The 9,874-nt window shown below is 49.6% G+C and overlaps 1 long non-coding RNA gene across 1 annotated transcript; it reads right to left on the bottom strand.

The window, feature by feature from the left end:
- Window positions 1-592: 592 nt before the first annotated feature.
- Window positions 593-9,256, bottom strand: LOC128626586 (uncharacterized). The gene is made up of 3 exons (XR_008390555.1): window positions 9,195-9,256; window positions 2,082-2,218; window positions 593-676 (listed from the first exon to the last, which is right to left on the bottom strand). It is a non-coding gene; the product is annotated as an uncharacterized LOC128626586 (long non-coding RNA).
- Between the last annotated feature and the right edge of the window lie 618 nt (window positions 9,257-9,874).

The raw sequence follows: 9,874 nt of genomic DNA, 5'->3' as shown, positions 1-9,874 counted from the left end.
GAAGGAGAGTCCTCTGGTGGCAGAGGGGTTGGGTCCCTGGCCCCAGGCAGCCCGCCAGGAGCCCAGGTTAAACACCACCGCCCTGAAGGGGGCTTTATCAGGAGAGTCCACACACACACAGAGCAATCAATCCCTTGACATAAAAAACAGCCTGTGGCAAAGGATTTCTAGAGGAGGGAATCCTCAAATGACTATTTCATTTTATAAGGCAAAGGGGAGAGCATGAAAGTGTAACCGGCAGAGGACCGCTGTGGAATACTAATTTGATGCGGTGGGCGCGCAGAGCTAAGGATCTGACTGGTGCGGGGCGCAGGGCTGAGTTACAGGAGCAGTGGCCCGTACGCCCTGTGCTTAGACTTCTCCGAAATCGCACGTCTCTTGGATGGGCATTCGCCGAGTTGGATGACTACACTCCACAGCTAAATTGCCTGGGAAGAGCCCGAGTCCCCTGTACTCACTGTGCTGTTGACTGAGTGAAGTTCTTGTGCTTGGGCCCCGGAAACCCAGGTGGCAGGGTTCACATTCCATCACAAAAGGTTCTACAGCCTGAAGACCGTGGTCGCCCACATTCCCACTGGGGACTCAGGGGCTGCTGCTTTTACCACTGTAGGGGAGACAGAGAGACTTGCTTTTCCCTTACAAATAAATGTTCTGCTTTTCTTTATTCCTTGTCGTACTAGTGGAAAATAAATAAAAACACAGAAAAACAGAAAGAAGTTAAAACTCACATCATTGAGCATTAACATTTTATATGCTGTTCAAGACATTTTTTCAAAGAAAACATACTCTTTTAAAATCTGCTTTTTCTGCCCTGGCTGCTGTAGCTCAGTGGATTGAGCATGGGTCTGTGAAGCAAAGGGTCGCTGGTTCAATTCCCAGTCAGGGCACATGCCTGGGTTGCAGGCCAGGTCCCCAGTGGGGGACGTGAGAGAGGCAACCACACATTGATGTTTCTCTTCCTCTCTTTCTCCTCTCTTCCCCTTTCTAAAAATAAGTAAATAAAATACTTAAAAAAATAAAACCTGCTTTTTTGCTATTACCAGTATATTGTAAGCAGTTTTCCTTTGTATAGATTACTATGATTTTTCAAAGTAGTGCTTCATCAGCCCTGGCTGGTGTAGTTCAGTGGATTGAGCACGGGCCTGCGAACCAAAAGATCGTGGTTCGATTCCCCATCAGGGCACATGCCTGGGTTGCAGGCCAGTTCCCAGCAGGGGCCAGTTCCCAGCAGGGGATGCACCAGAAGCAACCACACATTGATATTTCTCTCCTTCCCTTCCCTTCTAAAGATAATTTTTTTTAATTTAAAAAAATAAATAAAGTAGTCTTTTATCGATGGACATCTGGATCTGTTTCTATGCTTCCCATACTATGAACTGCCCCCAAATCCCATCCAAATTATTTGACGTACTTTAAATGAACACCTTACGATAAAACTCCACAAGCAGAACTGATGGGTCAAAAACATACACATTTCAGGGTTTTCCATTAAGTATTTCCAAGTCACCTCTTCCAAGTCCACTCCAGTTTGCACACTCACCAGCAATGTGTGACTTGGAACACTCTGCTTCATTAACTATTATTATCATGGTTGTTGTTATCATTATTATATTGGCCAGGTCAAAATTCAGTACCTCTTTGTTTAATTTTATTTCTTTAGTCACTAAAAAGATGACCCCAAACGCTCATATTCAATACAGTTTTCTGATATGTCCCCAAACCTTAAAAAATCTGCCTGCACTTGCTGGATTTTGTTCACTGCCTTGTTGTTTTCTGAATGCTCCAGCTATTCCTGAGTGCCTAGCATACTATTTCGGGCATTTTCCCAGGATATCACGGAGATCACTTGTCACCAATTCGGAAGCCCCCTGTGGGCCACCCTGTCTGTTTTCACCCATCCAACTGAGAGTGGCCCGGACAGGGTTCACGTTTTCACAGCTTGGCTTTTAACCCCTCTACTCAGAGGTAGAGACGTCTGCTCGAGCCCTTTCATGGGGGGGGGGGCTAGAGCTGGGAACGAGGGCTTTCTTGGAACCAGCTCTTACATCATCAAGGGACCGTCCCTCCCCGCCTGCCTTCACCTGGTGAAGATGCCTGGATGAATTGTGAACCGTCTCTCCTGCCTCTTCTGCCCCGGCTGGTGTATTGGACTGGCGAGTGAACGCCTGGCGCTCTCCAAATGAGACGGTTGAGATGGAAACACGGATCACAGACGTATCTACAGCAGGGAGAGTTCGGGGCAGGTTACAGGAAATCTCTAATGCGAGGGGCAGCCCTCCCCACCCCCACCCCGCAGCGGGGAGCTCAGTGGCGAAGGCTCCGAGTTCTGGAGGCCTGGTTCCATGTCCAGTGCCGCAGGGATGGCTGTGCCTCAGTTTCCTCACTTGTAAAATGTACCCACGTCACAGGGTTGCTCTGACCATTAAGTCAGGCAGCCCCCGGAAAGCCCTTAGAACAGAGCCTGACATTAAAAGTGCTAATGAGCCCGGGGCCTGCGCGGCTCGGCTGGCTGGAGCTGGCGGTGGAAACTCAAGGTGGCGTGGTTCCATCCCTGGTGGGAGCACATACAAGAAACAGCCTAGGAGTGCCTAAATAAGTGGAAAACAAATCGATGATTCTCTCTCTTAAAGTCAATAATTAAAAAAAAAATCTAAATGAACCAAGAGAAAGGAAAAGGATTGGGGAGCAGGGGGTGGAGGGTTTAAAAGTGGGGTGAATCCCGGTAGAACAGAACAAGGAGGGCTGGAGGCAGAAGACCCCCCTGATCAGTTCTATGCTTCTATTTGCTCAAAAAGCTCGCTCACCCCTGAAGGGGTGGAAATGTTTTTGGGGTTTTTTGTGTTGTTTTTTTCTTGACTCTCCCGGCCCCTGTCCCCTTCTGCACGCAGGACTAGGGGGCGGGGGGTGTCTGTGGCCCGCCCACTGAAGGTGAAGCGGGGAGCGCGGGCCAGGGGGCCGCGGGCAGGTCCGGCCCGGAGCCAGGAGCCGCTGTCGTCGCCGTCGTCGGGGCCCCGCGTCCCTGGAGCGCAGCCAGCGCTTTGTGCGCCCGAGCTGAATGGAGCCGATGTGTGCGCGCGGGGTTGCACGGATTAGTCTGGCTTTCCCATGGACTACAAAAGAACGCCCGAATCTGGGACATTTGTCATCAAGGGGCAGGCTGCTGAGGATGCGAGGTAACCGGAGCTGTTCCCGGACGGCCTCGGTCTTTGGGGACGTGGGTCACTCTAATCCTTCCTGTTTATATTGTGACCGCGTAGGCAGTGAGGCTGAAGACTCCGCCGTGGTAAATGGAAACCTGCGTGCAGGCATCCTAAACAGCTACGTCGTCCTCTGGCTGCTTTCTGCTTTTTTTCTTTTTTTCTGGAAGGGGCACTGTTCCGTCCCATTTATTCAGTCCTGTCACAGGCAGCCACGCCGCTGAAGGCGGCCTTTCTGGCCACGAAAGCGAGTCTGGGCGTTTGGAGAGCATAATACCCTTGTTTGCACATTTCTTCCTCTGTTTTGTTTCTTCTCTCTTCCTGCAAACCGCTCTGCCGTCCATCACTGGGAGGATTTCAGAAGATTGTTTGTAGGTAATTGCCCACACACGTCTAACTTAACAGTTTGCTCTCAGGACAGGTCAACTGTATTATGGTGTTTGTGGAACCCAGAAGATAAAGAAAGTGAGAACCCTCTCAAAATGTACTTAGAATGCTCCCCCAAGTTACATGTATTTCTCTTTCATTAAAGTTTGATACAGTCCAGTGCCTGAAATCTCAAGACAGCAGTTTTTGCACAATTAGGCATTCGTCACTGAAGTTTAATACTTGCAACTGCACTTCTGGTCAAAAGGAAAGAAAACCCATCTTGGGAGCTGACCCTGAAAGTCAGGGCTTTTTGAAGAAGGGCCACCTCCCGCTGGCAGGGGAAGTGTGGGTGGGTAAATTAGGGGTGGAGAGGTGCTGTGGGAAGGGACCTGCGGCTGAAGATTCGAGATCACCCGGGAGGAGAAACTCAAAGGGTCTCAGCAGACGCACCTGAGCACCAAGGACCAGACAGCATCGTAATCTTTCATCTTCAGAAACAGTGGACCGTTTTCCCTGATTTGTTTACTTATTAATTCATTCCACAAACAAGTACAAGGGGCTTCAATGTTCTGAACCTTGTGCTAGGGACAGAAAGACTCACTAGATGGAGACCCCACTTTAAGAGTTCTCTGTAAGGGGACCAGAGGGGGAGAAGCAGGTGCCAAGGTACAGGTTCAAGAAGATGTATATGGGATACTTGGGAGAAGGTGGAAGGAGCTGAGATTAGGCAAAGCTTCCAAGAGAAAGTGGCATTGGAGGAGGGTGATAGCAATGGTCTCACCCGTTTTCCCACATTTTGAAAAGTCTTAGGGAGCTGGTAAAACTTCATGTTCCCTGGTTTTATCCCCCACCTACTGAGTTAGACCTTCTGAGGGTGGGCAGGGAACCCGTATGGAAAAGGGTGATGGGTGAGCTGGTCTTATGGAGTCAGCTGACACTTGGTCCCATTTAGAGCAAAGGGGCAGCAAGTGCTGGGAGGGAGGTGGCTGGAGCTAAGGGAGCAGCTTGGGCAAGTGGATCGGAGGTGAGAAAGACCCAGTTTGGTCAATGGTGAGTGGCTAAACCATTTGCTCCAAGAGTATGTAGTGGGTATTTCTGCAACAGCTATGTAGAAAGCCTTTAGGTCTAGAATTTGTTCGTTCCTTTAGTTTGACATTTTTATTACTCTAGTAGAAATCAGTGGAGGGAAAAACACATTACAGTGTTTGATTTAGAGCCCCTTCCAAGAACAACACACACACACACACACACACACACACACTGCTTGACTGTATCTAGTCAATAGCATGCAGCTAGTCAAATATTTTTCTAGGGATTGTGGAATGTCTGATGCAAAGCATTAAGATGAAATGTGACCTATCATTTGTAAACTCTGGACAGGCATGTGAATATTTCTTTTATAAGTACACATCATTATTTTGCAGATACATTACACAAATACGTAGCCATGGAGGCTTGTCCTATGATCAGCAGAGAAAGCCTTGGGGATGTTTTGTGAGGAGAAAGTTATCGTACAGAACAGAATTGTAAGCAACTGACCCTTTCTATTTTAAGCCTTGTAACTAGCCACGGATACTGGGTGCCAAAAGACAAGAATGGAAAGATTTATTCATTTCTCAACTGAGAAGATATTCCGCTTTTTCTGTTTCAGAATTAAGCTTTCTGACAAATACCACCCCAGCCCATGTTGCCTCTAGTCATTTTCTCTTCCAAATCCTTAATTCATTGCTGAAGGTTTGAAAGGAGTCATTCCTTCTGTCCACATTAACATTTAATGCCACACCTCCAGGCAAAGATTTCCTTAAATCTCACCTTACAGTGGAACTTTTAAAAATTAAATTAAGGGGATTTGTACACTCTCTTCCATTCTTAGGGTACATAGCCCTTCCTCAAGATTTTTATTTTATCCCCAGCATTGGGGATAAAATTCCTGGTGATTTCACAATATCTTGGCCTGGAGATATATTGAGCTGCGTAGCAACCATGATTATGTGTCTACTTATCTCCCATTGTCCTTATACTCAGGGAAGAAGGGCACTGAATCTTGACTGGCCCAAGCCTTTTCTGGAGGTCTCATTTCCCACGGCCAGGGACTGATTAAGTAGGAGCCTGTGATAAAATTCTGGCCCATTCCCATTACACTGGAAAGGAAGATTGCTGAGTAATGATCTGTGAAAAGGTGTTTTTGTTTTTCTGAAAGAAAACATTAGAGAAAGTCCTCTTTTTCCTACCTCCCTAGGGCATTGTGCAAGGATGAAATGCTCGGAGCTACTGCAGCTATCTTGAGATCCCGAGGCATTAAGGCCAAAAGGCACAACACTGGGAATGGGAGAGTGGAAAGCTTCCTGCTCACAAAGAGCTGGGCCCATTACCCCTAGAACTTTCCCACCCGTGGTCTTGTTACGTGAGCTAGTAAGTGTTCTACGCTTTAAGATGCGTTCGGTTTGCTTTCCTGTTCTTGTGACTGAAGGCACCCTATCCGACACATGTAGGCCAGGGAAGCGCTGTGACGTGTACATTGGTTAGGAGCAGGAAGAGCCTCCTCATTTTATTTCTTTGTCCTATGATAAGAGCCCAGACAGAATGAAAGGAAGAGTCCATGTGCTCCATTGCCATGGGTGCCATGTTAGGCCGTACCCACATGCACAGAAGGCTACAATTGATTGAACACCTGCTCTGTGCTCAGTGCTTTATCTCATTGTCGCGCACAGCACCTGCAGACCTACTAGACAGATATCCGATGCACAGAGCTCCAGCAGCCAACCCGGGATTGGAACCCGGGTCAGAACTCCTTTTCAACAGCTGGCTCTAGTTCTCAGTCACCAGATTGTGAATACTTGCTGCGAGGTGTATTCATAAGTCATTTATGACGCAACCAAGCACTTAAATGAAAAAGGAAAGCAGGAGGGCAGATTCACAACTCGCCCTCCGTAGAGCACTCTCATGAGGCTGCGTCCCAGGGATTCAGCTTGCAGTGGTGGGAGAGAACACGGTGGGAATCTCCCTGCCCCCCGCCCCCCCAGGGAATGGGGCCCATCCAACAGACCTCCCTGGCCTCCCTGAGCTGGGGAGGTCTGTTCCTCCAAAGGTTCCCTGCAGGTAGGGTTTTATTTCGTTTTTGTTTGAAGACAGCCAGGCCAGGTCCCTTCTGCTGCAGGTAGCAGGGTAGCTTGCTCTCAGTACAACTCTTCCTCTCTCTGTTGTATCAGCTCTAGTCAGCCAACTGTATTTGTTATTTTACCCCAGGAAAGCCAAATGGCAGGTCTTCCCCACCCCACCCCACCCGCCCCTAAATTCCCAAGGACCCATATCAAGCTGGTGGAATGTGTTTCTTGAAGTCCCCTCTTGGGCTTCAAGTGAGAGGGAAGGGGACCGTCCCTCTCCCAGGACCCAGAGAGAGCACCGATGACTTCCTCAGACACCGCCCTTTTGGTGCCCCCTTCACTGCCTTTATAAGCCTCCAGGTAGGGGGCGGGCTGATGGAACCAGAGCCTCCCCTGGTCCTGCAAAGGTGAGCTGGTGTCTGTAGGGCAGGTTCCCTCGACCACAGCACTAGGACATTTGGCGCCAGATAATTGTTTGCTGTGAGGCCTGTCCTGCTCTGGATGGAAGGAAGTAAGGGCGTTTCTATGGAAAGGAACCCCTCGTGGCAATCTGATCCTAAATTCCTAACTGCTCAGGTCTCGGTGAGTCATCATGCCCTAGGCCTGTGACTTCTTCAGTGAAAGGCTTTAAGCCGGTTCTGTCAGTGGTTCTTTGGAATCTAGGTTAACACGCCACCCAAGTAGGAGAAGAAATGACCCTCAAAGAAGGACTGACCCTCTGGAGAGCACATAATGTTGCCGACCATCTTGTAATCTGGCCCTAACTCCCCTTCTCCAGTCTCCCTGTAATGTCCCTCCTCAATTTCAAATGCACTAGAGAAACTGCAAAACTGTTCATTCTCCAGAGCAGTTGTGACCTGGGCCCCAGGCCTGTGTTGTCAGTGTGGCTCAGATAAACTCGAGTATAAAAGTTCTCTGCAGGTCTGCACGTTCCTTACGTCGACACCACGCATTGGAGAACCTTGAGCAGCGCCCTGGCCTCTGTTCATTAGATCAGTATCAGTAGTATCATCCCAGTTATTGTGTTATACCCAGCTAGGAAAATTACAGCTAGGGCATTACCCAACCCTAAATCTGCAGTTCCTGGAACAGGGTAATGAACAAACATCCGGGAACAATTGGGTTTAAAATTCTAGCCAAATAAGGTAACTAACCCGGGCTGCCAGAAAGTGCCCGCCAGCAGCAGCACCCACCAATCAGGGACCCTCGCCGTTTTTAAATAAGCAAATAGCTAACTGCCACCTCTGCTTCTGTACGCCTTTGCTTGCTTGCTAGAAAATATAAATACCCAGTAGTCTGTAAGCCAGGCGCGACTTCCATTTTGTAGCTCTGAGTAGCTACGTGACTCTGGTCACAGTTGGGGAAGTTCGCCCCTGCGCAGGAAAATCTTTGGCCATTAAAATTTTTATCAATTCGGTTCCGGACTCCGAGAGTGTGTATTTACCCGCTGATCGTCTACAACAATGACAACCAAGAAATGTCTGCAGAAATTGCCAAGTGTCCCCAGGGGAGGAGAGGGGCAAGATCCACTTGAGTGGAGAAGCATCAGCATTTGGACCCCCCTCTGCCCGCCCAGGGCCCGGGGTTAGCGTTCTGTTGCAGGTGGCTTCTGGTACAGGAAGGTGAGTGCAGGGCACATCTGCAGTAAGCTAAATCATCGGCTATCGTTTCTGTGTATTTCCTTTTTCTTGCCTCTTTAGAAAAGTTTTGTTTGCGTGTTGCACCCTGGCCTCCGCTGTAGCACAGGACACCAAGAGGAAATGATTGGAGGTGGGGACACTCGGGCCACCTGCTGCCACGGCCCCAGCGAGGCCAGCCTGGCTTATGGGGAGGCGGACAGTGCGGAGGATTCACGGAGAGTGACGCTCTGGACTTCTGGGCCCGGCTGCTGTTCCTGCAGGGAGAGTCTCTCTTCCCTGTGGACCCACCCCGACCCATCTGGGTTTCTATGTTTCTTTCTTTCTTTCTTTAAGGAAGCCAATAGTTTTCTGATAATGTTCTACTAGGATTGGAGGAGCAACAAGAGCCACAGAGTATGGGAGTGGAGCAGTCCTGCCTCAGGTCAGGCTTGCCCCAGGTCCTGGCGACCTGGTGTGGAGGTGTGGCCTGCTGTGGGGGAGGGGCAGAAAGCAGCTTTGGTGATAGGACAGTGACAGGAACCCTTCTTTCAAATAAGGTGTTTCCTGAGCCTGCCCCCCAAGGAAATGCATCTAATAGATGCTCACGGGAGATAAATGAGGAAGGAACACTGGTGGCGGAGTGGGTTATAGGGTCCAGTCCAGCGACGAGGCTGGAGGGATGTGTTTCTGGAAGTCCCCTCTTGGGCTTCAAGTGAGACGGAAGGGGACCCTCCCTCTCCCAGGACCCAGAGAGAGCACCGTGTCCCCTGAGTTCCTGTCTCCGCCCCCTGCCTTCCCGACTCCCGTTGAGGGCATTGGTCTGGTTGTTTTCAGCTCTGATCCCACAGACCGATGTCACAGCTTCCACAGCGTAAGTCTGAGTGTAGGACTAGAAGGAGACTCACCTGAGTGTCTTATTTTAGGGGAGAAGTGGCCCTGTAGTGCACAAGGACAGGGTTCTTCAAACATGGGAGGCAGCAGGAGACGAGGCTGAGAGACAAACCCAGGAGTAACAGACGGATGCTTCCAGAAGACAACTGATCTAGCAAGACCAATAGAAAAACGAAAAATGGTAAGAAAATGTCTGGAGAGACAGAAAGGAAGCAGAGTTTGAGTATAATATCCCACCTGCTGTGCAGGCATTTTACACGAGCTATGCTTGTCCGAGGAAGGTCCGTGTGGCGTGGGATTCGGGGGAATGGGGAGGAGTCTGCGACCTGGCCCTTTGGGATGGCTTCTGTTCCTTGCCTTCCAATTGCCATTTGCCCGTGTCATCCCCGCTAGCAGGTATCAGGCAAAGATTTCATCCAGAAAGGGAATCATGATTGGTCTAAACCTCTTTCCATTTCCACCAGTGATTGGTCTACGGAGAGACAAGAGAGCTGCTCTGCCCACGAGATCCAGGGGGAAATCTGCAGAGGGTGTCCCTTCCAGAAAAAAGAGGGCCCCTAGCAAGGACCAATAGGTGTTCCTCCCCTTTCTTCCTGGCTTTGGATGACAGTGAGAATACCCTTCCCCAGCTTTGCTAGCCCACTTTGCACTCTGCAGACAAGTACGAGGATGAAAAGCCAACACACAGGGGATG

Source organism: Artibeus jamaicensis, unplaced genomic scaffold, assembly GCF_021234435.1.
Source record: "Artibeus jamaicensis isolate MK-2021 breed Jamaican fruit bat unplaced genomic scaffold, CSHL_Jam_final scaffold_754, whole genome shotgun sequence".
NCBI lineage: Eukaryota > Metazoa > Chordata > Mammalia > Chiroptera > Phyllostomidae > Artibeus > Artibeus jamaicensis.
This window is presented reverse-complemented; position numbering and strand designations above follow the sequence as displayed.